Raw genomic sequence first — 23,097 nt, forward strand, 5'->3', positions numbered from 1 at the left:
AAAGAATGTATATATATAAATTAATTTTAAATAATGTACATTGTACCAGTTCCTTGCATTGGTGTATTCTTACTAAAGTGATCAATTGATGTTTTGAGGGCAGGAAACAAAAAACAAGAGACTTCTTCTGGGGTTCCATTCCTAAAGCGTAAAGTGACTTAAGCTGGCTTCAGTAACAACTCTTTATGCTCCACGTACATCTATTTTTGGATTGTTCCTTCTATATATAATGATTTGAAGCAAGGTTCCATGGTGTAAAGGTCATCACATCTGTCTTACACACAGAAGGTTCTGGGTTCAATCCCCCAGTGGAACCACTAAAGAAATTGCTAAGTTGTGCTCATGCACCTTTTCATTCCATATTTGAGTAAACTGGTAGGACTTTTTCAATCAGAGATTACAATTCCATAATTCAGCTTTCAGGATCTCTGCTAGTGATGCATAAGTTCTTCACTTTAGATGTAGACCACATTCAATTTTGAAAGATGTCAAATGTTTTCTGTCAAATTATTATGTAAAAAAATTAGTCAGTTTTTCATTTATTGCAACAAACCTGATACTGGAAAAGTCACATTGATGGTTCCATAGTGTAGTGGTCATCACGTCTGCCTCACACGCGGAAGGTCCTGGGTTCAAACCCCAGTGGAACCACAGAAATCTTGATTGTTTGGCTACAGTTCAGTTATTAGAACATATTCAAGGGCAGTCTGTAGCTGATGGTGACATATTCTTCAAACATAGGGATTTCTTGAACTCGATAGAATCCTAAATGGTCTTCTCATTCATCAAGACAAAAGTCACTAATGGAATTACAAAAGAACCAAAGACATTTCCCAGGATCGAATCGATTTTTGACAGTGTTGTCACCCCATGAATATAAATGCAAAAGAATGTATAAATAGCTTAAATTTAAATAATGTACATTGTACCAGTTCCTTGCATTGGTGTATTCTTACTAAAGTGATCAATTGATGTTTTGAGAGCAGCAAACAAAAAACAAGAGTCTTCTTCTGGGGTTCCATTCCTAAAGCGTAAAGTGACTTAAGCTGGCTTCAGTAACAACTCTTTATGCTCAACGTACTTCTCTTTTTGGATTGTTCCTTCTATATAAAATGTTTTGAAGCAAGGTTGAAGCAAGGTTCCATGGTGTAATGGTCATCACATCTGTCTAACACACAGAAGGCTCTGGGTTCAATCCCCAGTGGAACCACTAAAGAGATTGATAAGTTGTGCTCATGCACTTTTTCATTCCATATTTGAGTAAACTGGTAGGACTTTTTCAATCAGAGATGACAATTCCATAATTCAGCTTTCAGGATCTCTGCTAGTGATGCGTAAGTTCTTCACTTTAGATGTAGACCACATTGAATTTTGAAAGATGTCAAATATTTTCTGTCAAACTATTATGTAAAAATATTAGTCAGTTTTTCATTTATTGCAACAAACCTGATACTGGAAAAGCCACATTGATGGTTCCATAGTGTAGTGGTCATCACGTCTGCCTCACACGCGGAAGGTCCTGGGTTCAAACCCCAGTGGAACCACAGTAATCTTGTTTGTTTGGCTACAGTTCAGTTATTAGAACATGTTCAAGGGCAGTCTGTAAGAGTTTCCTGTTAAAGCTGATGGTGACATATTCTTCAAACATAGGGATTTCTTGAGCTCGATAGAATCCTAAATGGTCTTCTCATTCATCAAGACGAAAGTCACTAATGGAATTACAAAAGAACCAAAGACATTTCCCAGGATGGAATCGATAATTGAAAATGTTGTCACCTTATAAATATAAATGCAAAAGAATGTATATATAGCTTAATTTTAAATAATGTACATTGTACCAGTTCCTTGCATTGGTGTATTCTTACTAAAGTGATCAATTGATGTTTTGAGGGCAGGAAACAAAAAACAAGAGACTTCTTCTGGGGTTCCATTCCTAAAGCGTAAAGTGACTTAAGCTGGCTTCAGTAACAACTCTTTATGCTCAACGTACATCTATTTTTGGATTGTTCCTTCTATATATAATGTTTAGAAGCAAGGTTCCATGGTGTAAAGGTCATCACATCTGTCTTACACACAGAAGGTTCTGGGTTCAATCCCCAGTGGAACCACTAAAGAAATTGGTAAGTTGTGCTCATGCACCTTTTCATTCCATATTTGAGTAAACTGGTAGGACTTTTTCAATCAGAGATGACAATTCCATAATTCAGCTTTCAGGATCTCTGCTAGTGATGCGTAAGTTCTTCACTTTAGATGTAGACCACATTGAATTTTGAAAGATGTCAAATATTTTCTGTCAAACTATTATGTAAAAATATTAGTCAGTTTTTCATTTATTGCAACAAACCTGATACTGGAAATATTCAACTGATGGTTCCATAGTGTAGTGGTCATCACGTTTGACTCACACGCTGAAGGTCCTGGGTTCAAACCCCAGTGGAACCACAGAAATCATGATTGTTTGGCTACAGTTCAGTTATTAGAACATATTCAAGGGCAGTCTGTAGCTGATGGTGACATATTCTTCAAACATAGGGATTTCTTGAACTCGATAGAATCCTAAATGGTCTTCTCATTCATCAAGACATAAGTCACTAATGGAATTACAAAAGAACCAAAGACATTTCCAAGGATGGAATATATTTTTGACAGTGTTGTCACCCCATAAATATAAATGCAAAAGAATGTATATATAGCTTAATTTTAAATAATGTACATTGTACCAGTTCCTTGCATTGGTGTATTCTTACTGAAGTGATCAATTGATGTTTTGAGAGCAGCAAACAAAAAACAAGAGTCTTCTTCTGGGGTTCCATTCCTAAAGCGTAAAGTGACTTAAGCTGGCTTCAGTAACAACTCTTTATGCTCAACGTACTTCTCTTTTTGGATTGTACCTTCTATATAAAACAATTTGAAGCAAGCTTCCATGGTGTAATGGTCATCACATCTGTCTAATACACAGAAGGTTCTGGGTTCAATCCCCAGTAGAACCACTAAAGAGATTTCTAAGTTGTGCTCATGCACATTTTTCATTCCATATTTGAGTAAACTGGTAGGACTTTTTCAATCAGAGATTACAATTCCATAATTCAGCTTTCAGGATCTCTGCTAGTGATGCATAAGTTCTTCACTTTAGATGTAGACCACATTGAATTTTGAAAGATGTCAAATATTTTCTGTCAAATTATTATGTAAAAATATTAGTCAGTTTTTCATTTATTGCAACAAACCTGATACTGGAAAAGTCACATTGATGGTTCCATAGTGTAGTGGTCATCACGTCTGCCTCACACGCGGAAGGTCCTGGGTTCAATCCCCAGTGGAACCACAGAATTCTTGATTGTTTGGCTACAGTTCAGTTATTAGAACATATTCAAGGGCAGTCTGTAGCTGATGGTGACATATTCTTCAAACATAGGGATTTCTTGAACTCGATAGAATCCTAAATGGTCTTCTCATTCATCAAGACAAAAGTCACTAATGGAATTACAAAAGAACCAAAGACATTTCCCAGGATGGGATCGATTTTTGACAGTGTTGTCACCCCATGAATATAAATGCAAAAGAATGTATATATAGCTTAAATTTAAATAATGTACATTGTACCAGTTCCTTGCATTGGTGTATTCTTACTAAAGTGATCAATTGATGTTTTGAGAGCAGCAAACAAAAAACAAGAGTCTTCTTCTGGGGTTCCATTCCTAAAGCGTAAAGTGACTTAAGCTGGCTTCAGTAACAACTCTTTATGCTCAACGTACTTCTCTTTTTGGATTGTTCCTTCTATATAAAAGTTTTTGAAGCAAGGTTGAAGCAAGCTTCCATGGTGTAATGGTCATCACATCTGTCTAACACACAGAAGGCTCTGGGTTCAATCCCCAGTGGAACCACTAAAGAGATTGCTATGTTGTGCTCATGCACTTTTTCATTCCATATTTGAGTAAACTGGTAGGACTTTTTCAATCAGAGATGACAATTCCATAATTCAGCTTTCAGGATCTCTGCTAGTAATGCGTAAGTTCTTCACTTTAGATGTAGACCACATTGAATTTTGAAAGATGTCAAATATTTTCTGTCAAACTATTATGTAAAAATATTAGTCAGTTTTTCATTTATTGCAACAAACCTGATACTGGAAAAGCCACATTGATGGTTCCATAGTGTAGTGGTCATCACGTCTGCCTCACACGCGGAAGGTCCTGGGTTCAAACCCCAGTGGAACCACAGTAATGTTATTTGTTTGGCTACAGTTCAGTTATTAGAACATATTCAAGGGCAGTCTGTAAGAGTTTCCTGTTAAAGCTGATGGTGACATACAGGTGCTGGCCAGTAAATTAGAATATCATCAAAAGGTTGAAAATATTTCAGTAATTCCATTCAAAACGTGAAACTTGTACATTATATTCATGCAATGCACACAGACCAATGTATTTCCGATGTTTATTACGTTTAATTTTGATATTTATAGGTGACAACCAATGAAAACATCAAATCTGGTATCTCAGAAAATTAGAATATTCTAAAGGCCAATGAAAAAATGTTTGTTTCTCTAATGTTGGCCAACTGAAAAGAATGAACATGAAAAGAATGTGCATGTATAGCACTCAATACTTAGTCGGGGCTCCTTTTGCCTCAATAACTGCAGTAATGCGGCGTGGCATGGACTCGATCAGTCTGTGGCACTGCTCAGGTGTTATGAGAGCCCAGGTTGCTCTGATAGTCGTCTTCAGCTCCTCTGCATTGTTGGGTCTAGCGTATTGCATCCTCCGCTTCACAATACCCCATAGATTTTCTATGGGGTTAAGGTCAGGCGAGTTTGCTGGCCAATCAAGGACAGGGATACCATGGTCCTTGAACCAGGTGCTGGTGGTTTTGGCACTGTGTGCAGGTGCCAAGTCCTGTTGAAAGGTGAAGTCTGCATCCCCATAAAGTTGGTCAGCAGCAGGAAGCATGAAGTGCTCTAAAACTTCCTGGTAGACGGCTGCATTGACCCTGGACCTCAGGAAACAGAGTGGGCCAACACCGGCAGATGACATGGCACCCCACACCATCACTGACGGTGGAAACTTTACACTGGACCTCATGCAACGTGGATTCTGTGCTTCTCCGCTCTTCCTCCAGACTCTGGGTCCTTGATTTCCAAAGGAAATGCAGAACTTGCTTTCATCAGAAAACATAACTTTGGACCACTCAGCATCAGTCCAGTCCTTTTTGTCCTTGGCCCAGGCGAGACGCTTCTTGCGCTGTTTCTTGTTCAAGAGTGGCTTGACACACGGAATGCGACACCTGAATCCCATGTCTTTCATGAGTCTCCTCGTGGTGGTTCTTGAAGCGCTGACTCCAGCTGCAGTCCACTCTTTGTGGATCTCCCCCACATTTTTGAATGGGTTTGTCGTCACAATTCTCTGCAGGGTTCGGTTATCCCTAGAGCTTGTACACTTTTTTCTACCACATTTTTTCCGTCCCTTCGCCTGTCTGTTAATGTGCTTGGACACAGAGCTCTGCGAACAGCCAGCTTCTTTAGCAATCACCTTTTGTGTCTTGCCCTCCTTGTGCAAGGTGTCAATGATTGTCTTTTGGACAGCTGTTAAGTCAGAAGTCTTCCCCATGATTGTGGTGCCTTCAAAACAAGACTGAGGGACCTTTTAAAGGCCTTTGCAGGTGTTTTGAGTAAATCAGCTGATTAGAGTGGCAGCAGGTGTCTTCTATATTCAGCCTTTTCAGAATATTCTAATTTTTTGAGATACCAAATTTGGAGTTTTCATTAGTTGTCACTTATGAATATCAAATTTAAATGTAATGAACATTGGAAATACATTGGTCTGTGTGCATTGCATGAATATAATGTACAAGTTTCACGTTTTGAATGGAATTACTGAAATATTTTCAACCTTTTGATGATATTCTAATTTACTGGCCAGCACCTGTATTCTTCAAACCTAGGGATTTCTTGAACTCGATAGAATCCTAAATGGTCGTCTCATTCATCAAGACGAAAGTCACTAATGGAATTACAAAAGAACCAAAGACATTTCCCAGGATGGAATCGATAATTGAAAGTGTTGTCACCCCATAAATATAAATGCAAAAGAATGTATATATAGCTTAATTTTAAATAATGTACATTGTACCAGTTCCTTGCATTGGTGTATTCTTACTAAAGTGATCAATTGATGTTTTGAGGGCAGGAAACAAAAAACAAGAGACTTCTTCTGGGGTTCCATTCCTAAAGCGTAAAGTGACTTAAGCTGGCTTCAGTAACAACTCTTTATGCTCAACGTACATCTATTTTTGGATTGTTCCTTCTATATATAATGTTTTGAAGCAAGGTTCCATGGTGTAAAGGTCATCACATCTGTCTTACACACAGAAGGTTCTGGGTTCAATCCCCAGCGGAACCACTAAAGAAATTGCTAAGTTGTGCTCATACACCTTTTCATTCCATATTTGAGTAAACTGGTAGGACTTTTTCAATCAGAGATGACAATTCCATAATTCAGCTTTCAGGATCTCTGCTAGTGATGCGTAAGTTCTTCACTTTAGATGTAGACCACATTGAATTTTGAAAGATGTCAAATATTTTCTGTCAAACTATTATGTAAAAATATTAGTCAGTTTTTCATTTATTGCAACAAACCTGATACTTGAAAAGTGCAACTGATGGTTCCATTGTGTATTGGTCATCACGTCTGCCTCACACGCGGAAGGTCCTGGGTTCAAACCCCAGTGGAACCACAGAAATCATGATTGTTTGGCTACAGTTCAGTTATTAGAACATATTCAAGGGCAGTCTGTAGCTGATGGTGACATATTCTTCAAACATAGGGATTTCTTGAACTCGATAGAATCCTAAATGGTCTTCTCATTCATCAAGACAAAAGTCACTAATGGAATTACAAAAGAACCAAAGACATTTCCCAGGATGGAATCGATAATTGAAAGTGTTGTCACCCCATAAATATAAATGCAAAAGAATGTATATATAGCTTAATTTTAAATAATGTACATTGTACCAGTTCCTTGCATTGGTGTATTCTTACTAAAGTGATCAATTGATGTTTTGAGGGCAGGAAACAAAAAACAAGAGACTTCTTCTGGGGTTCCATTCCTAAAGCGTAAAGTGACTTAAGCTGGCTTCAGTAACAACTCTTTATGCTCAACGTACTTCTCTTTTTGGATTGTTACTTCTATATATAATGTTTTGAAGCAAGGTTCCATGGTGTAATGGTCATCACATCTGTCTTACACACAGAAGGTTCTGGGTTCAATCTCCAGTGGAACCACTAAAGAAATTGCTAAGTTGTGCTCATGCACCTTTTCATTCCATATTTGAGTAAACTGGTAGGACTTTTTCAATCAGAGATGACAATTCCATAATTCAGCTTTCAGGATCTCTGCTAGTGATGCGTAAGTTCTTCACTTTAGATGTAGACCACATTGAATTTTGAAAGATGTCAAATATTTTCTGTCAAACTATTATGTAAAAATATTAGTCAGTTTTTCATTTATTGCAACAAACCTGATACTGGAAAAGTTCAACTGATGGTTCCATAGTGTAGTGGTCATCAAGTTTGCCTCACACGCGGAAGGTCCTGGGTTCAAACCCCAGTGGAACCACAGAAATCATGATTGTTTGGCTACAGTTCAGTTAATAGAACATATTCAAGGGAAGTCTGTAGCTGATGGTGACATATTCTTCAAACATAGGGATTTCTTGAACTCGATAGAATCCTAAATGGTCTTCTCATTCATCAAGACAAAAGTCACTAATGGAATTACAAAAGAACCAAAGACATTTCCCAGGATGGAATTGATTATTGACAGTGTTGTCACCCCATAAATATAAATGCAAAAGAATGTATATATAGCTTAATTTTAAATAATGTACATTGTACCAGTTCCTTGCATTGGTGTATTCTTACTGAAGTGATCAATTGATGTTTTGAGAGCAGCAAACAAAAAACAAGAGTCTTCTTCTGGGGTTCCATTCCTAAAGCGTAAAGTGACTTAAGCTGGCTTCAGTAACAACTCTTTATGCTCAACGTACTTCTCTTTTTGGATTGTACCTTCTATATAAAACTATTTGAAGCAAGGTTCCATGGTGTAATGGTCATCACATCTGTCTAACACACAGAAGGTTCTGGGTTCAATCCCCAGTGGAACCATTAAAGAGATTGCTAAGTTGTGCTCATGCACTTTTTCATTCCATATTTGAGTAAACTGGTGGGACTTTTTCAATCAGAGATGACAATTCCATAATTCAGCTTTCAGGATCTCTGCTAGTGATGCATAAGTTCTTCACTTTAGATGTAGACCACATTCAATTTTGAAAGATGTCAAATATTTTCTGTCAAATTATTATGTAAAAATATTAGTCAGTTTTTCATTTATTGCAACAAACCTGATACTGGAAAAGTCACATTGATGGTTCCATAGTGTAGTGGTCATCACGTCTGCCTCACACGCGGAAGGTCCTGGGTTCAAACCCCAGTGGAACCACAGAAATCTTGATTGTTTGGCTACAGTTCAGTTATTAGAACATATTCAAGGGCAGTCTGTAGCTGATGGTGACATATTCTTCAAACATAGGGATTTCTTGAACTCGATAGAATCCTAAATGGTCTTCTCATTCATCAAGACAAAAGTCACTAATGGAATTACAAAAGAACCAAAGACATTTCCCAGGATGGAATCGATAATTGAAAGTGTTGTCACCCCATAAATATAAATGCAAAAGAATGTATATATAGCTTAATTTTAAATAATGTACATTGTACCAGTTCCTTGCATTGGTGTATTCTTACTAAAGTGATCAATTGATGTTTTGAGGGCAGGAAACAAAAAACAAGAGACTTCTTCTGGGGTTCCATTCCTAAAGCGTAAAGTGACTTAAGCTGGCTTCAGTAACAACTCTTTATGCTCAACGTACATCTATTTTTGGATTGTTCCTTCTATATATAATGTTTTGAAGCAAGGTTCCATGGTGTAAAGGTCATCACATCTGTCTTACACACAGAAGGTTCTGGGTTCAATCCCCAGTGGAACCACTAAAGAAATTGCTAAGATGTGCTCATGCACCTTTTCAATCCATATTTGAGTAAACTGGTAGGACTTTTTCAATCAGAGATGACAATTCCATAATTCAGCTTTCAGGATCTCTGCTAGTGATGCGTAAGTTCTTCACTTTAGATGTAGACCACATTGAATTTTGAAAGATGTCAAATATTTTCTGTCAAACTATTATGTAAAAATATTAGTCAGTTTTTCATTTATTGCAACAAACCTGATACTGGAAAAGTTCAACTGATGGTTCCAAAGTGTAGTGGTCATCACGTTTGCCTCACATGCGGAAGGTCCTGGTTTCAAACCCCAGTGGAACCACAGAAATCATGATTGTTTGGCTACAGTTCAGTTATTAGAACATATTCAAGGGCAGTCTGTAGCTGATGGTGACAAATTCTTCAAACATAGGGATTTCTTGAACTCGATAGAATCCTAAATGGTTTTCTCATTCATCAAGACAAAAGTCACTAATGGAATTACAAAAGAACCAAAGACATTTCCCAGGATGGAATCGATTTTTGACAGTGTTGTCACCCCATAAATATAAATGCAAAAGAATGTATATATAGCTTAATTTTAAATAATGTACATTGTACCAGTTCCTTGCATTGGTGTATTCTTACTGAAGTGATCAATTGATGTTTTGAGAGCAGCAAACAAAAAACAAGAGTCTTCTTCTGGGGTTCCATTCCTAAAGCGTAAAGTGACTTAAGCTGGCTTCAGTAACAACTCTTTATGCTCAACGTACTTCTCTTTTTGGATTGTACCTTCTACATAAAACAATTTGAAGCAAGGTTCCATGGTGTAATGGTCATCACATCTGTCTTACACACAGAAGGATCTGGGTTCAATCCCCCAGTGGAACCACTAAAGAAATTGCTAAGTTGTGCTCATGCACCTTTTCATTCCATATTTGAGTAAACTGGTAGGACTTTTTCAATCAGAGATTACAATTCCATAATTCAGCTTTCAGGATCTCTGCTAGTGATGCATACGTTCTTCACTTTAGATGTAGACCACATTCAATTTTGAAAGATGTCAAATGTTTTCTGTCAAATTATTATGTAAAAATATTAGTCAGTTTTTCATTTATTGCAACAAACCTGATACTGGAAAAGTCACATTGATGGCTCCATAGTGTAGTGGTCATCACGTCTGCCTCACACGCGGAAGGTCCTGGGTTCAAACCCCAGTGGAACCACAGAAATCTTGATTGTTTGGCTACAGTTCAAGGGCAGTCTGTAGCTGATGGTGACATATTCTTCAAACATAGGGATTTCTTGAACACGATAGAATCCTAAATGGTCTTCTCATTCATCAAGACAAAAGTCACTAATGGAATTACAAAAGAACCAAAGACATTTCCCAGGATGGAATCGATTTTTGACAGTGTTGTCACCCCATGAATATAAATGCAAAAGAATGTATATATAGCTTACATTTAAATAATGTACATTGTACCAGTTCCTTGCATTGGTGTATTCTTACTAAAGTGATCAATTGATGTTTTGAGAGCAGCAAACAAAAAACAAGAGTCTTCTTCTGGGGTTCCATTCCTAAAGCGTAAAGTGACTTAAGCTGGCTTCAGTAACAACTCTTTATGCTCAACGTACTTCTCTTTTTGGATTGTTCCTTCTATATAAAATGTTTTGAAGCAAGGTTGAAGCAAGGTTCCATGGTGTAATGGTCATCACATCTGTCTAACACACAGAAGGCTCTGGGTTCAATCCCCAGTGGAACCACTAAAGAGATTGCTAAGTTGTGCTCATGCACTTTTTCATTCCATATTTGAGTAAACTGGTAGGACTTTTTCAATCAGAGATGACAATTCCATAATTCAGCTTTCAGGATCTCTGCTAGTGATGCGTAAGTTCTTCACTTTAGATGTAGACCACATTGAATTTTGAAAGATGTCAAATATTTTCTGTCAAACTATTATGTAAAAATATTAGTCAGTTTTTCATTTATTGCAACAAACCTGATACTGGAAAAGTCACATTGATGGTTCCATAGTGTAGTGGTCATCACGTCTGCCTCACACGCGGAAGGTCCTGGGTTCAAACCCCAGTGGAACCACAGTAATCTTGTTTGTTTGGCTACAGTTCAGTTATTAGAACATGTTCAAGGGCAGTCTGTAAGAGTTTCCTGTTAAAGCTGATGGTGACATATTCTTCAAACATAGGGATTTCTTGAACTCGATAGAATCCTAAATGGTCTTCTCATTCATCAAGACGAAAGTCACTAATGGAATTACAAAAGAACCAAAGACATTTCCCAGGATGGAATCGATAATTGAAAATGTTGTCACCTTATAAATATAAATGCAAAAGAATGTATATATAGCTTAATTTTAAATAATGTACATTGTACCAGTTCCTTGCATTGGTGTATTCTTACTAAAGTGATCAATTGATGTTTTGAGGGCAGGAAACAAAAAACAAGAGACTTCTTCTGGGGTTCCATTCCTAAAGCGTAAAGTGACTTAAGCTGGCTTCAGTAACAACTCTTTATGCTCAACGTACATCTATTTTTGGATTGTTCCTTCTATATATAATGTTTTGAAGCAAGGTTCAATGGTGTAAAGGTCATCACATCTGTCTTACACACAGAAGGTTCTGGGTTCAATCCCCAGTGGAACCACTAAAGAAATTGCTAAGTTGTGCTCATGCACCTTTTCATTCCATATTTGAGTAAACTGGTAGGACTTTTTCAATCAGAGATGAACATTCCATAATTCAGCTTTCAGGATCTCTGCTAGTGATGCGTAAGTTCTTCACTTTAGATGTAGACCACATTGAATTTTGAAAGATGTCAAATATTTTCTGTCAAACTATTATGTCAAAATATTAGTCAGTTTTTCATTTATTGCAACAAACCTGATACTGGAAAAGTCACATTGATGGTTCCATAGTGTAGTGGTCATCACGTCTGCCTCACACGCGGAAGGTCCTGGGTTCAAACCCCAGTGGAACCACAGAAATCTTGATTGTTTGGCTACAGTTCAGTTATTAGAACATATTCAAGGGCAGTCTGTAGCTGATGGTGACATATTCTTCAAACATAGGGATTTCTTGAACTCGATAGAATCCTAAATGGTCTTCTCATTCATCAAGACAAAAGTCACTAATGGAATTACAAAAGAACCAAAGACATTTCCCAGGATCGAATCGATTTTTGACAGTGTTGTCACCCCATGAATATAAATGCAAAAGAATGTATATATAGCTTACATTTAAATAATGTACATTGTACCAGTTCCTTGCATTGGTGTATTCTTACTAAAGTGATCAATTGATGTTTTGAGAGCAGCAAAAAAAAACAAGAGTCTTCTTCTGGGGTTCCATTCCTAAAGCGTAAAGTGACTTAAGCTGGCTTCAGTAACAACTCTTTATGCTCAACGTACTTCTCTTTTTGGATTGTTCCTTCTACATAAAATGTTTTGAAGCAAGGTTGAAGCAAGGTTCCATGGTGTAATGGTCATCACATCTGTCTAACACACAGAAGGCTCTGGGTTCAATCCCCAGTGGAACCACTAAAGAGATTGCTAAGTTGTGCTCATGCACTTTTTCATTCCATATTTGAGTAAACTGGTAGGACTTTTTCAATCAGAGATGACAATTCCATAATTCAGCTTTCAGGATCTCTGCTAGTGATGCGTAAGTTCTTCACTTTAGATGTAGACCACACTGAATTTTGAAAGATGTCAAATATTTTCTGTCAAACTATTATGTAAAAATATTAGTCAGTTTTTCATTTATTGCAACAAACCTGATACTGGAAAAGTCACATTGATGGTTCCATAGTGTAGTGGTCATCACGTCTGCCTCACACGCGGAAGGTCCTGGGTTCAAACCCCAGTGGAACCACAGTAATCTTATTTGTTTGGCTACAGTTCAGTTATTAGAACATGTTCAAGGGCAGTCTGTAAGAGTTTCCTGTTAAAGCTGATGGTGACATATTCTTCAAACATAGGGATTTCTTGAACTCGATAGAATCCTAAATGGTCTTCTCATTCATCAAGACGAAAGTCACTAATGGAATTACAAAAGAACCAAAGACATTTCCCAGGATGGAATCGATAATTGAAAGTGTTGTCACCTTATAAATATAAATGCAAAAGAATGTATATATAGCTTAATTTTAAATAATGTACATTGTACCAGTTCCTTGCATTGGTGTATTCTTACTAAAGTGATCAATTGATGTTTTGAGGGCAGGAAACAAAAAACAAGAGACTTCTTCTGGGGTTCCAATCCTAAAGCGTAAAGTGACTTAAGCTGGCTTCAGTAACAACTCTTTATGCTCAACGTACATCTATTTTTGGATTGTTCCTTCTATATATAATGTTTTGAAGCAAGGTTCCATGGTGTAAAGGTCATCACATCTGTCTTACACACAGAAGGTTCTTGGTTCAAACCCCAGTGGAACCACTAAAGAAATTGCTAAGTTGTGCTCATGCACCTTTTCATTCCATATTTGAGTAAACTGGTAGGACTTTTTCAATCAGAGATGAACATTCCATAATTCAGCTTTCAGGATCTCTGCTAGTGATGCGTAAGTTCTTCACTTTAGATGTAGACCACATTGAATTTTGAAAGATGTCAAATATTTTCTGTCAAACTATTATGTAAAAATATTAGTCAGTTTTTCATTTATTGCAACAAACCTGATACTGGAAAAGTTCAACTGATGGTTCCGTAGTGTAGTGGTCATCACGTTTGCCTCACACGCTGAAGGTCCTGGGTTCAAACCCCAGTGGAACCACAGAAATCATGATTGTTTGGCTACAGTTCAGTTATTAGAACATATTCAAGGGCAGTCTGTAGCTGATGGTGACATATTCTTCAAACATAGGGATTTCTTGAACTCGATAGAATCCTAAATGGTCTTCTCATTCATCAAGACATAAGTCACTAATGGAATTACCAAAGACATTTCCAAGGATGGAATCGATTTTTGACAGTGTTGTCACCCCATAAATATAAATGCAAAAGAATGTATATATAGCTTAATTTTAAATAATGTACATTGTACCAGTTCCTTGCATTGGTGTATTCTTACTGAAGTGATCAATTGATGTTTTGAGAGCAGCAAACAAAAAACAAGAGTCTTCTTCTGGGGTTCCATTCCTAAAGCGTAAAGTGACTTAAGCTGGCTTCAGTAACAACTCTTTATGCTCAACGTACTTCTCTTTTTGGATTGTACCTTCTATATAAAACAATTTGAAGCAAGGTTCCATGGTGTAATGGTCATCACATCTGTCTAACACACAGAAGGTTCTGGGTTCAATCCCCAGTGGAACCACTAAAGAGATTGCTAAGTTGTGCTCATGCACTTTTTCATTCCATATTTGAGTAAACTGGTAGGACTTTTTCAATCAGAGATTACAATTCCATAATTCAGCTTTCAGGATCTCTGCTAGTGATGCATAAGTTCTTCACTTTAGATGTAGACCACATTCAATTTTGAAAGATGTCAAATATTTTCTGTCAAATTATTATGTAAAAATATTAGTCAGTTTTTCATTTATTGCAACAAACCTGATACTGGAAAAGTCACATTGATGGTTCCATAGTGTAGTGGTCATCACGTCTGCCTCACACGCGGAAGGTCCTGGGTTCAAACCCCAGTGGAACCACAGAATTCTTGATTGTTTGGCTACAGTTCAGTTATTAGAACATATTCAAGGGCAGCCTGTAGCTGATGGTGACATGTTCTTCAAACATAGGGATTTCTTGAACTCGATAGAATCCTAAATGGTCTTCTCATTCATCAAGACAAAAGTCACTAATGGAATTACAAAAGAACCAAAGACATTTCCCAGGATGGGATCGATTTTTGACAGTGTTGTCACCCCATGAATATAAATGCAAAAGAATGTATATATAGCTTAAATTTAAATAATGTACATTGTACCAGTTCCTTGCATTGGTGTATTCTTACTAAAGTGATCAATTGATGTTTTGAGAGCAGCAAACAAAAAACAAGAGTCTTCTTCTGGGGTTCCATTCCTAAAGCGTAAAGTGACTTAAGCTGGCTTCAGTAACAACTCTTTATGCTCAACGTACTTCTCTTTTTGGATTGTTCCTTCTATATAAAAGTTTTTGAAGCAAGGTTGAAGCAGGCTTCCATGGTGTAATGGTCATCACATCTGTCTAACACACAGAAGGCTCTGGGTTCAATCCCCAGTGGAACCACTAAAGACATTGCTAAGTTGTGCTCATGCACTTTTTCATTCCATATTTGAGTAAACTGGTAGGACTTTTTCAATCAGAGATGACAATTCCATAATTCAGCTTTCAGGATCTCTGCTATTAATGCGTAAGTTCTTCACTTTAGATGTAGACCACATTGAATTTTGAAAGATGTCAAATATTTTCTGTCAAACTATTATGTAAAAATATTAGTCAGTTTTTCATTTATTGCAACAAACCTGATACTGGAAAAGCCACATTGATGGTTCCATAGTGTAGTGGTCATCACGTCTGCCTCACACGCGGAATGTCCTGGGTTCAAACCCCAGTGGAACCACAGTAATGTTATTTGTTTGGCTACAGTTCAGTTATTAGAACATATTCAAGGGCAGTCTGTAAGAGTTTCCTGTTAAAGCTGATGGTGACATATTCTTCAAACATAGGGATTTCTTGAACTCGATAGAATCCTAAATGGTCTTCTCATTCATCAAGACGAAAGTCACTAATGGAATTACAAAAGAACCAAAGACATTTCCCAGGATGGAATCGATAATTGAAAGTGTTGTAACCCCATAAATATAAATGCAAAAGAATGTATATATAGTTTAATTTTAAATAATGTACATTGTACCAGTTCCTTGCATTGGTGTATTCTTACTAAAGTGATCAATTGATGTTTTGAGGGCAGGAAACAAAAAACAAGAGACTTCTTCTGGGGTTCCATTCCTAAAGCGTAAAGTGACTTAAGCTGGCTTCAGTAACAACTCTTTATGCTCAACGTACATCTATTTTTGGATTGTTCCTTCTATATATAATGTTTTGAAGCAAGGTTCCATGGTGTAAAGGTCATCACATCTGTCTTACACACAGAAGGTTCTGGGTTCAATCCCCAGTGGAACCACTAAAGAAATTGCTAAGTTGTGCTCATGCACCTTTTCATTCCATATTTGAGTAAACTTGTAGGACTTTTTCAATCAGAGATGACAATTCCATAATTCAGCTTTCAGGATCTCTGCTAGTGATGCGTAAGTTCTTCACTTTAGATGTAGACCACATTGAATTTTGAAAGATGTCAAATATTTTCTGTCAAACTATTATGTAAAAATATTAGTCAGTTTTTCATTTATTGCAACAAACCTGATACTGGAAAAGTTCAACTGATGGTTCCATAGTGTAGTGGTCATCACGTTTGCCTCACACTGCGGAAGGTCCTGGGTTCAAACCCCAGTGGAACCACAGAAATCATGATTGTTTGGCTACAGTTCAGTTATTAGAACATATTCAAGGGCAGTCTGTAGCTGATGGTGACATATTCTTCAAACATAGGGATTTCTTGAACTCGATAGAATCCTAAATGGTCTTCTCATTCATCAAGACAAAAGTCACTAATGGAATTACAAAAGAACCAAAGACATTTCCCAGGATGGAATTGATTATTGACAGTGTTGTCAACCCCATAAATATAAATGCAAAAGAATGTATATATAGCTTAATTTTAAATAATGTACATTGTACCAGTTCCTTTTATTGGTGTATTCTTACTGAAGTGATCAATTGATGTTTTGAGAGTAGCAAACAAAAAACAAGAGTCTTCTTCTGGGGTTCCATTCCTAAAGCGTAAAGTGAATTAAGGTGGCTTCAGTAACAACTCTTTATGCTCAACGTACTTCTCTTTTTGGATTGTACCTTCTATATAAAACAATTTGAAGCAAGGTTCCATGGTGTAATGGTCATCACATCTGTCTAACACACCGAAGGTTCTGGGTTCAATCCCTAGTGGAACCATTAAAGAGATTGCTAAGTTGTACTCATGCACTTTTTCATTCCATATTTGAGTAAACTGGTAGGACTTTTTCAATCAGAGATGACAATTCCATAATTCAGCTTTCAGGATCTCTGCTAGTGATGCATAATTTCTTCACTTTAGATGTAGACCACATTCAATTTTGAAAGATGTCAAATATTTTCTGTCAAATTATTATGTAAAAATATTAGTCAGTTTTTCATTTATTGCAACAAACCTGATACTGGAAAAGTCACATTGATGGTTCCATAGTGTAGTTTTTCATCATGTCTGCCTCACACGCGGAAGGTCCTCGGTTCAAACCCCAGTGGAACCACAGAAATCTTGATTGTTTGGCTACAGTTCAGTTATTAGAACATATTCAAGGGCAGTCTGTAGCTGATGGTGACATATTTTTCAAACATAGGGATTTCTTGAACTCGATAGAATCCTAAATGGTCTTCTCATTCATCAAGACAAAAGTCACTAATGGAATTACAAAAGAACCAAAGACATTTCCCAGGATGGAATCGATTTTTGACAGTGTTGTCACCCCATAAATATAAATGCAAAAGAATGTATATATAGCTTAATTTTAAATAATGTACATTGTACCAGTTCCTTGCATTGGTGTATTCTTACTGAAGTGATCAATTGATGTTTTGAGAGCAGCAAACAAAAAACAAGAGTCTTCTTCTGGGGTTCCATTCCTAAAGCGTAAAGTGACTTAAGCTGGCTTCAGTAACAACTCTTTATGCTCAACGTACTTCTCTTTTTGGATTGTACCTTCTACATAAAACAATTTGAAGCAAGGTTCCATGGTGTAATGGTCATCACATCTGTCTAACACACAGATGGTTCTGGGTTCAATCCCCAGTGGAACCACTAAAGAGATTGCTAAGTTGTGCTCATGCACTTTTTCATTCCATATTTGAGTAAACTGGTAGGACTTTTTCAATCAGAGATTACAATTCCATAATTCAGCTTTCAGGATCTCTGCTAGTGATGCATAAGTTCTTCACTTTAGATGTAGACCACATTCAATTTTGAAAGATGTCAAATATTTTCTGTCAAATTATTATGTAAAAATATTAGTCAGTTTTTCATTTATTGCAACAAACCTGATACTGGAAAAGTCACATTGATGGTTCCATAGTGTAGTGGTCATTACGTCTGCCTCACACGTAGAAGGTCCTGGGTTCAACCCCAGTGGAACCACAGTAATTTTGATTGTTTGGCTACAGTTCAGTTATTAGAACATTTTCAAGGGCAGTCTGTAAGTGTTCCCTGTTAAAGCTGATGGTGACATATTCTTCAAACATAGGGATTTCTTGCACTCGATAGAATCCAATATGGTCTTCTCATTCATTAAGACGAAAGTCACTAATAAAATTACAAAAGATTCTAACAGATTTTCCTGGCCGGAATCATTTTTTGACAGTGTTGTCACCCCATAATTGTAAAAACAAAAGAATGCATCTATAGCTTAATTTTAAATAATGTACATTGTACCAGTTCCTTGCATTGGTGTATTCTTTCTAAAGTGATCAATTGATGTTTTGAGGGCAGGAAACAAAAAACAAGAGACTTCTTCTGGGCTTCCATTCCTAAAGCGTAAAGTGACTTAAGCTGGCTTCAGTAACAACTCTTTATGCTCAACGTACATCTATTTTTGGATTGTTCCTTCTATATAAAATGTTTTGAAGCAAAGTTGAAGCAAGCTTCAATGGTGTAATGGTCATCACATCTGTCTAACACACAGAAGGCTCTGGGTTCAATCCCCAGTGGAACCACTAAAGAGATTGCTAAGTTGTGCTCATGCACTTTTTCATTCCATATTTGAGTAAACTGGTAGGACTTTTTCAATCAGAGATGACAATTCCATAATTCAGCTTTCAGGATCTCTGCTAGTGATGCGTAAGTTCTTCACTTTAGATGTAGACCACATTGAATTTTGAAAGATGTCAAATATTTTCTGTCAAACTATTATGTAAAAATATTAGTCAGTTTTTCATTTATTGCAACAAACCTGATACTGGAAAACCCACATTGATGGTTCCATAGTGTAGTGGTCATCATGTCTGCCTCACACGTGGAAGGTCTTGGGTTCAAACCCCAGTGGATCCACAGTATTCTTGTTTGTTTGGCTACAGTTCAGTTATTAGAACATATTCAAGGGCAGTCTGTAAGTGTTTCCTGTTAAAGCTGATGGTGACATATTCTTCAAACATAGGGATTTCTTGAACTCGATAGAATCCTAAATGGTCTTCTCATTCATCAAGACAAAAGTCACTAATGGAATTACAAAAGAACCAAAGACATTTCCCAGGATGGAATCGATTTTTGACAGTGTTGTCACCCCATAAATATAAATGCAAAAGAATGTATATATAGCTTAATTTTAAATAATGTACATTGTACCAGTTCCTTGCATTGGTGTATTCTTACTGAAGTGATCAATTGATGTTTTGAGAGTAGCAAACAAAAAACAAGAGTCTTCTCCTGGGGTTCCATTCCTAAAGCGTAAAGTGACTTAAGCTGGCTTCAGTAACAACTCTTTATGCTCAACGTACTTCTCTTTTTGGATTGTACCTTCTATATAAAACAATTTGAAGCAAGGTTCCATGGTGTAATGGTCATCACATCTGTCTAACACACAGAAGGTTCTGGGTTCAATCCCCAGGTGGAACCATTAAAGAGATTGTTAAGTTGTGCTCATGCACTTTTTCATTCCATATTTGAGTAAACTGGTAGGACTTTTTCAATCAGAGATGACAATTCCATAATTCAGCTTTCAGGATCTCTGCTAGTGATGCATAAGTTCTTCACTTTAGATGTAGACCACATTCAATTTTGAAAGATGTCAAATATTTTCTGTCAAATTATTATGTAAAAATATTAGTCAGTTTTTCATTTATTGCAACAAACCTGATACTGGAAAAGTCACATTGATGGTTCCATAGTGTAGTGGTCATCACGTCTGCCTCACACGCTGAAGGTCCTGGGTTCAAACCCCAGTGGAACCACAGAAATCTTGATTGTTTGGCTACAGTTCAGTTATTAGAACATATTCAAGGGCAGTCTGTAAGAGTTTCCTGTTAAAGCTGATGGTGACATATTCTTCAAACATAGGGATTTCTTGAACTCGATAGAATCCTAAATGGTCTTCTCATTCATCAAGACGAAAGTCACTAATGGAATTACAAAAGAACCAAAGACATTTCCCAGGATGGAATCGATAATTGAAAGTGTTGTAACCCCATAAATATAAATGCAAAAGAATGTATATATAGCTTAATTTTAAATAATGTACATTGTACCAGTTCCTTGCATTGGTGTATTCTTACTAAAGTGATCAATTGATGTTTTGAGGGCAGGAAACAAAAAACAAGAGACTTCTTCTGGGGTTCCATTCCTAAAGCGTAAAGTGACTTAAGCTGGCTTCAGTAACAACTCTTTATGCTCAACGTACATCTATTTTTGGATTGTTCCTTCTATATATAATGTTTTGAAGCAAGGTTCCATGGTGTAAAGGTCATCACATCTGTCTTACACACAGAAGGTTCTGGGTTCAATCCCCAGTGGAACCACTAAAGAAATTGCTAAGTTGTGCTCATGCACCTTTTCATTCCATATTTGAGTAAACTGGTAGGACTTTTTCAATCAGAGATGACAATTCCATAATTCAGCTTTCAGGATCTCTGCTAGTGATGCGTAAGTTCTTCACTTTAGATGTAGACCACATTGAATTTTGAAAGATGTCAAATATTTTCTGTCAAACTATTATGTAAAAATATTAGTCAGTTTTTCATTTATTGCAACAAACCTGATACTGGAAAACCCACATTGATGGTTCCATAGTGTAGTGGTCATCACGTTTGCCTCACACGCGGAAGGTCCTGGGTTCAAACCCCAGTGGAAACACAGAAATCTTGATTGTTTGGCTACAGTTCAGTTATTAGAACATATTCAAGGGCAGTCTGTAGCTGATGGTGACATATTTTTCAAACAGAGGGATTTCTTGAACTCGATAGAATCCTAAATGGTCTTCTCATTCATCAAGACAAAAGTCACTAATGGAATTACAAAAGAACCAAAGACATTTCCCAGGATGGAATCGATTTTTGACAGTGTTGTCACCCCATAAATATAAATGCAAAAGAATGTATATATAGCTTAATTTTAAATAATGTACATTGTACCAGTTCCTTGCATTGGTGTATTCTTACTGAAGTGATCAATTGATGTTTTGAGAGCAGCAAACAAAAAACAAGAGTCTTCTTCTGGGGTTCCATTCCTAAAGCGTAAAGTGACTTAAGCTGGCTTCAGTAACAACTCTTTATGCTCAACGTACTTCTCTTTTTGGATTGTTCCTTCTATATAAAAGGTTTTGAAGCAAGGTTGAAGCAAGCTTCCATGGTGTAATGGTCATCACATCGGTCTAACACACAGAAGGCTTTGGGTTCAATCCCCAGTGGAACCACTAAAGAGATTGCTAAGTTGTGCTCATGCACTTTTTCATTCCATATTTGAGTAAACTGGTAGGACTTTTTCAATCAGAGATGACAATTCCATAATTCAGCTTTCAGGATCTCTGCTAGTAATGCGTAAGTTCTTCACTTTAGATGTAGACCACATTGAATTTTGAAAGATGTCAAATATTTTCTGTCAAACTATTATGTAAAAATATTAGTCAGTTTTTCATTTATTGCAACAAACCTGATACTGGAAAAGCCACATTGATGGTTCCATAGTGTAGTGGTCATCACGTCTGCCTCACATGCGGAAGGTCCTGGGTTCAAACCCCAGTGGAACCACAGTAATGTTATTTGTTTGGCTACAGTTCAGTTATTAGAACATATTCAAGGGCAGTCTGTAAGAGTTTCCTGTTAAAGCTGATGGTGACATATTCTTCAAACATAGGGATTTCTTGAACTCGATAGAATCCTAAATGGTCTTCTCATTCATCAAGACGAAAGTCACTAATGGAATTACAAAAGAACCAAAGACATTTCCCAGGATGGAATCGATAATTGAAAGTGTTGTAACCCCATAAATATAAATGCAAAAGAATGTATATATAGCTTAATTTTAAATAATGTACATTGTACCAGTTCCTTGCATTGGTGTATTCTTACTAAAGTGATCAATTGATGTTTTGAGGGCAGGAAACAAAAAACAAGAGACTTCTTCTGGGGTTCCATTCCTAAAGCGTAAAGTGACTTAAGCTGGCTTCAGTAACAACTCTTTATGCTCAACGTACATCTATTTTTGGATTGTTCCTTCTATATATAATGTTTTGAAGCAAGGTTCCATGGTGTAAAGGTCATCACATCTGTCTTACACACAGAAGGTTCTGGGTTCAATCCCCAGTGGAGCCACTAAAGAAATTGCTAAGTTGTGCTCATGCACCTTTTCATTCCATATTTGAGTAAACTGGTAGGACTTTTTCAATCAGAGATGACAATTCCATAATTCAGCTTTCAGGATCTCTGCTAGTGATGCGTAAGTTCTTCACTTTAGATGTAGACCACATTGAATTTTGAAAGATGTCAAATATTTTCTGTCAAACTATTATGTAAAAATATTAGTCAGTTTTTCATTTATTGCAACAAACCTGATACTGGAAAAGTTCAACTGATGGTTCCATAGTGTAGTGGTCATCACGTTTGCCTCACACGCGGAAGGTCCTGGGTTCAAACCCCAGTAGAACCACAGAAATCATGATTGTTTGGCTACAGTTCAGTTATTAGAACATATTCAAGGGCAGTCTGTAGCTGATGGTGACATATTCTTCAAACATAGGAATTTCTTGAACTCGATAGAATCCTAAATGGCCTTCTCATTCATCAAGATAAAAGTCACTAATGGAATTACAAAAGAACTAAAGACATTTCCCAGGATGGAATTTATTTTTGACAGTGTTGTCACCCCATAAATATAAATGCAAAAGAATGTATATATAGCTTAATTTTAAATAATGTACATTGTACCAGTTCCTTGCCTTGGTGTATTCTTACTGAAGTGATCAATTGATGTTTTGAGAGTAGCAAACAAAAAACA

At 36.8% G+C, this 23,097-nt stretch overlaps 45 non-coding genes across 45 annotated transcripts; all 45 read left to right on the forward strand.

The window, feature by feature from the left end:
* The first annotated feature begins 243 nt into the window (after nucleotides 1-243).
* On the forward strand, nucleotides 244-317 carry trnav-uac (transfer RNA valine (anticodon UAC)). Its single transcript has one exon. It is a non-coding gene; the product is annotated as a tRNA-Val (tRNA).
* Nucleotides 318-578: 261 nt separating this feature from the next.
* Nucleotides 579-651, forward strand: trnav-cac (transfer RNA valine (anticodon CAC)). The gene has a single exon. It is a non-coding gene; the product is annotated as a tRNA-Val (tRNA).
* A 486-nt stretch (nucleotides 652-1,137) lies between these two features.
* trnav-aac (transfer RNA valine (anticodon AAC)) lies at nucleotides 1,138-1,210 on the forward strand. The gene has a single exon. It is a non-coding gene; the product is annotated as a tRNA-Val (tRNA).
* A 261-nt stretch (nucleotides 1,211-1,471) lies between these two features.
* Nucleotides 1,472-1,544, forward strand: trnav-cac (transfer RNA valine (anticodon CAC)). Its single transcript has one exon. It is a non-coding gene; the product is annotated as a tRNA-Val (tRNA).
* A 491-nt stretch (nucleotides 1,545-2,035) lies between these two features.
* Nucleotides 2,036-2,108, forward strand: trnav-uac (transfer RNA valine (anticodon UAC)). The gene has a single exon. It is a non-coding gene; the product is annotated as a tRNA-Val (tRNA).
* A 261-nt stretch (nucleotides 2,109-2,369) lies between these two features.
* On the forward strand, nucleotides 2,370-2,442 carry trnav-cac (transfer RNA valine (anticodon CAC)). The gene has a single exon. It is a non-coding gene; the product is annotated as a tRNA-Val (tRNA).
* Nucleotides 2,443-3,252: 810 nt separating this feature from the next.
* trnav-cac (transfer RNA valine (anticodon CAC)) lies at nucleotides 3,253-3,325 on the forward strand. The gene has a single exon. It is a non-coding gene; the product is annotated as a tRNA-Val (tRNA).
* Nucleotides 3,326-3,811: 486 nt separating this feature from the next.
* Nucleotides 3,812-3,884, forward strand: trnav-aac (transfer RNA valine (anticodon AAC)). The gene has a single exon. It is a non-coding gene; the product is annotated as a tRNA-Val (tRNA).
* A 261-nt stretch (nucleotides 3,885-4,145) lies between these two features.
* Nucleotides 4,146-4,218, forward strand: trnav-cac (transfer RNA valine (anticodon CAC)). The gene has a single exon. It is a non-coding gene; the product is annotated as a tRNA-Val (tRNA).
* Nucleotides 4,219-6,322: 2,104 nt separating this feature from the next.
* On the forward strand, nucleotides 6,323-6,395 carry trnav-uac (transfer RNA valine (anticodon UAC)). Its single transcript has one exon. It is a non-coding gene; the product is annotated as a tRNA-Val (tRNA).
* A 261-nt stretch (nucleotides 6,396-6,656) lies between these two features.
* On the forward strand, nucleotides 6,657-6,729 carry trnav-cac (transfer RNA valine (anticodon CAC)). The gene has a single exon. It is a non-coding gene; the product is annotated as a tRNA-Val (tRNA).
* A 475-nt stretch (nucleotides 6,730-7,204) lies between these two features.
* trnav-uac (transfer RNA valine (anticodon UAC)) lies at nucleotides 7,205-7,277 on the forward strand. Its single transcript has one exon. It is a non-coding gene; the product is annotated as a tRNA-Val (tRNA).
* A 261-nt stretch (nucleotides 7,278-7,538) lies between these two features.
* trnav-cac (transfer RNA valine (anticodon CAC)) lies at nucleotides 7,539-7,611 on the forward strand. The gene has a single exon. It is a non-coding gene; the product is annotated as a tRNA-Val (tRNA).
* Nucleotides 7,612-8,086: 475 nt separating this feature from the next.
* trnav-aac (transfer RNA valine (anticodon AAC)) lies at nucleotides 8,087-8,159 on the forward strand. Its single transcript has one exon. It is a non-coding gene; the product is annotated as a tRNA-Val (tRNA).
* A 261-nt stretch (nucleotides 8,160-8,420) lies between these two features.
* Nucleotides 8,421-8,493, forward strand: trnav-cac (transfer RNA valine (anticodon CAC)). Its single transcript has one exon. It is a non-coding gene; the product is annotated as a tRNA-Val (tRNA).
* A 475-nt stretch (nucleotides 8,494-8,968) lies between these two features.
* Nucleotides 8,969-9,041, forward strand: trnav-uac (transfer RNA valine (anticodon UAC)). Its single transcript has one exon. It is a non-coding gene; the product is annotated as a tRNA-Val (tRNA).
* Nucleotides 9,042-9,302: 261 nt separating this feature from the next.
* trnav-cac (transfer RNA valine (anticodon CAC)) lies at nucleotides 9,303-9,375 on the forward strand. The gene has a single exon. It is a non-coding gene; the product is annotated as a tRNA-Val (tRNA).
* A 475-nt stretch (nucleotides 9,376-9,850) lies between these two features.
* trnav-uac (transfer RNA valine (anticodon UAC)) lies at nucleotides 9,851-9,924 on the forward strand. The gene has a single exon. It is a non-coding gene; the product is annotated as a tRNA-Val (tRNA).
* Nucleotides 9,925-10,185: 261 nt separating this feature from the next.
* trnav-cac (transfer RNA valine (anticodon CAC)) lies at nucleotides 10,186-10,258 on the forward strand. The gene has a single exon. It is a non-coding gene; the product is annotated as a tRNA-Val (tRNA).
* A 468-nt stretch (nucleotides 10,259-10,726) lies between these two features.
* trnav-aac (transfer RNA valine (anticodon AAC)) lies at nucleotides 10,727-10,799 on the forward strand. The gene has a single exon. It is a non-coding gene; the product is annotated as a tRNA-Val (tRNA).
* A 261-nt stretch (nucleotides 10,800-11,060) lies between these two features.
* On the forward strand, nucleotides 11,061-11,133 carry trnav-cac (transfer RNA valine (anticodon CAC)). The gene has a single exon. It is a non-coding gene; the product is annotated as a tRNA-Val (tRNA).
* A 491-nt stretch (nucleotides 11,134-11,624) lies between these two features.
* trnav-uac (transfer RNA valine (anticodon UAC)) lies at nucleotides 11,625-11,697 on the forward strand. The gene has a single exon. It is a non-coding gene; the product is annotated as a tRNA-Val (tRNA).
* Nucleotides 11,698-11,958: 261 nt separating this feature from the next.
* trnav-cac (transfer RNA valine (anticodon CAC)) lies at nucleotides 11,959-12,031 on the forward strand. Its single transcript has one exon. It is a non-coding gene; the product is annotated as a tRNA-Val (tRNA).
* Nucleotides 12,032-12,516: 485 nt separating this feature from the next.
* Nucleotides 12,517-12,589, forward strand: trnav-aac (transfer RNA valine (anticodon AAC)). The gene has a single exon. It is a non-coding gene; the product is annotated as a tRNA-Val (tRNA).
* Nucleotides 12,590-12,850: 261 nt separating this feature from the next.
* trnav-cac (transfer RNA valine (anticodon CAC)) lies at nucleotides 12,851-12,923 on the forward strand. Its single transcript has one exon. It is a non-coding gene; the product is annotated as a tRNA-Val (tRNA).
* A 491-nt stretch (nucleotides 12,924-13,414) lies between these two features.
* trnav-uac (transfer RNA valine (anticodon UAC)) lies at nucleotides 13,415-13,487 on the forward strand. Its single transcript has one exon. It is a non-coding gene; the product is annotated as a tRNA-Val (tRNA).
* A 261-nt stretch (nucleotides 13,488-13,748) lies between these two features.
* On the forward strand, nucleotides 13,749-13,821 carry trnav-cac (transfer RNA valine (anticodon CAC)). Its single transcript has one exon. It is a non-coding gene; the product is annotated as a tRNA-Val (tRNA).
* Nucleotides 13,822-14,288: 467 nt separating this feature from the next.
* On the forward strand, nucleotides 14,289-14,361 carry trnav-aac (transfer RNA valine (anticodon AAC)). The gene has a single exon. It is a non-coding gene; the product is annotated as a tRNA-Val (tRNA).
* A 261-nt stretch (nucleotides 14,362-14,622) lies between these two features.
* On the forward strand, nucleotides 14,623-14,695 carry trnav-cac (transfer RNA valine (anticodon CAC)). Its single transcript has one exon. It is a non-coding gene; the product is annotated as a tRNA-Val (tRNA).
* A 485-nt stretch (nucleotides 14,696-15,180) lies between these two features.
* Nucleotides 15,181-15,254, forward strand: trnav-aac (transfer RNA valine (anticodon AAC)). Its single transcript has one exon. It is a non-coding gene; the product is annotated as a tRNA-Val (tRNA).
* Nucleotides 15,255-15,515: 261 nt separating this feature from the next.
* On the forward strand, nucleotides 15,516-15,588 carry trnav-cac (transfer RNA valine (anticodon CAC)). Its single transcript has one exon. It is a non-coding gene; the product is annotated as a tRNA-Val (tRNA).
* A 491-nt stretch (nucleotides 15,589-16,079) lies between these two features.
* Nucleotides 16,080-16,152, forward strand: trnav-uac (transfer RNA valine (anticodon UAC)). The gene has a single exon. It is a non-coding gene; the product is annotated as a tRNA-Val (tRNA).
* Nucleotides 16,153-16,413: 261 nt separating this feature from the next.
* Nucleotides 16,414-16,487, forward strand: trnav-cac (transfer RNA valine (anticodon CAC)). Its single transcript has one exon. It is a non-coding gene; the product is annotated as a tRNA-Val (tRNA).
* A 476-nt stretch (nucleotides 16,488-16,963) lies between these two features.
* trnav-aac (transfer RNA valine (anticodon AAC)) lies at nucleotides 16,964-17,036 on the forward strand. Its single transcript has one exon. It is a non-coding gene; the product is annotated as a tRNA-Val (tRNA).
* Nucleotides 17,037-17,846: 810 nt separating this feature from the next.
* On the forward strand, nucleotides 17,847-17,919 carry trnav-aac (transfer RNA valine (anticodon AAC)). The gene has a single exon. It is a non-coding gene; the product is annotated as a tRNA-Val (tRNA).
* Nucleotides 17,920-18,180: 261 nt separating this feature from the next.
* On the forward strand, nucleotides 18,181-18,252 carry trnav-cac (transfer RNA valine (anticodon CAC)). Its single transcript has one exon. It is a non-coding gene; the product is annotated as a tRNA-Val (tRNA).
* Nucleotides 18,253-18,754: 502 nt separating this feature from the next.
* On the forward strand, nucleotides 18,755-18,827 carry trnav-aac (transfer RNA valine (anticodon AAC)). The gene has a single exon. It is a non-coding gene; the product is annotated as a tRNA-Val (tRNA).
* A 261-nt stretch (nucleotides 18,828-19,088) lies between these two features.
* Nucleotides 19,089-19,161, forward strand: trnav-cac (transfer RNA valine (anticodon CAC)). The gene has a single exon. It is a non-coding gene; the product is annotated as a tRNA-Val (tRNA).
* A 491-nt stretch (nucleotides 19,162-19,652) lies between these two features.
* On the forward strand, nucleotides 19,653-19,726 carry trnav-aac (transfer RNA valine (anticodon AAC)). Its single transcript has one exon. It is a non-coding gene; the product is annotated as a tRNA-Val (tRNA).
* A 261-nt stretch (nucleotides 19,727-19,987) lies between these two features.
* On the forward strand, nucleotides 19,988-20,060 carry trnav-cac (transfer RNA valine (anticodon CAC)). The gene has a single exon. It is a non-coding gene; the product is annotated as a tRNA-Val (tRNA).
* Nucleotides 20,061-20,551: 491 nt separating this feature from the next.
* Nucleotides 20,552-20,624, forward strand: trnav-uac (transfer RNA valine (anticodon UAC)). The gene has a single exon. It is a non-coding gene; the product is annotated as a tRNA-Val (tRNA).
* A 261-nt stretch (nucleotides 20,625-20,885) lies between these two features.
* trnav-cac (transfer RNA valine (anticodon CAC)) lies at nucleotides 20,886-20,958 on the forward strand. The gene has a single exon. It is a non-coding gene; the product is annotated as a tRNA-Val (tRNA).
* Nucleotides 20,959-21,778: 820 nt separating this feature from the next.
* trnav-cac (transfer RNA valine (anticodon CAC)) lies at nucleotides 21,779-21,851 on the forward strand. Its single transcript has one exon. It is a non-coding gene; the product is annotated as a tRNA-Val (tRNA).
* Nucleotides 21,852-22,342: 491 nt separating this feature from the next.
* On the forward strand, nucleotides 22,343-22,415 carry trnav-uac (transfer RNA valine (anticodon UAC)). The gene has a single exon. It is a non-coding gene; the product is annotated as a tRNA-Val (tRNA).
* Nucleotides 22,416-22,676: 261 nt separating this feature from the next.
* trnav-cac (transfer RNA valine (anticodon CAC)) lies at nucleotides 22,677-22,749 on the forward strand. The gene has a single exon. It is a non-coding gene; the product is annotated as a tRNA-Val (tRNA).
* The last annotated feature ends 348 nt before the right edge of the window (nucleotides 22,750-23,097 follow it).

Source organism: Nothobranchius furzeri, chromosome 14 (genome assembly GCF_043380555.1).
Source record: "Nothobranchius furzeri strain GRZ-AD chromosome 14, NfurGRZ-RIMD1, whole genome shotgun sequence".
NCBI lineage: Eukaryota > Metazoa > Chordata > Actinopteri > Cyprinodontiformes > Nothobranchiidae > Nothobranchius > Nothobranchius furzeri.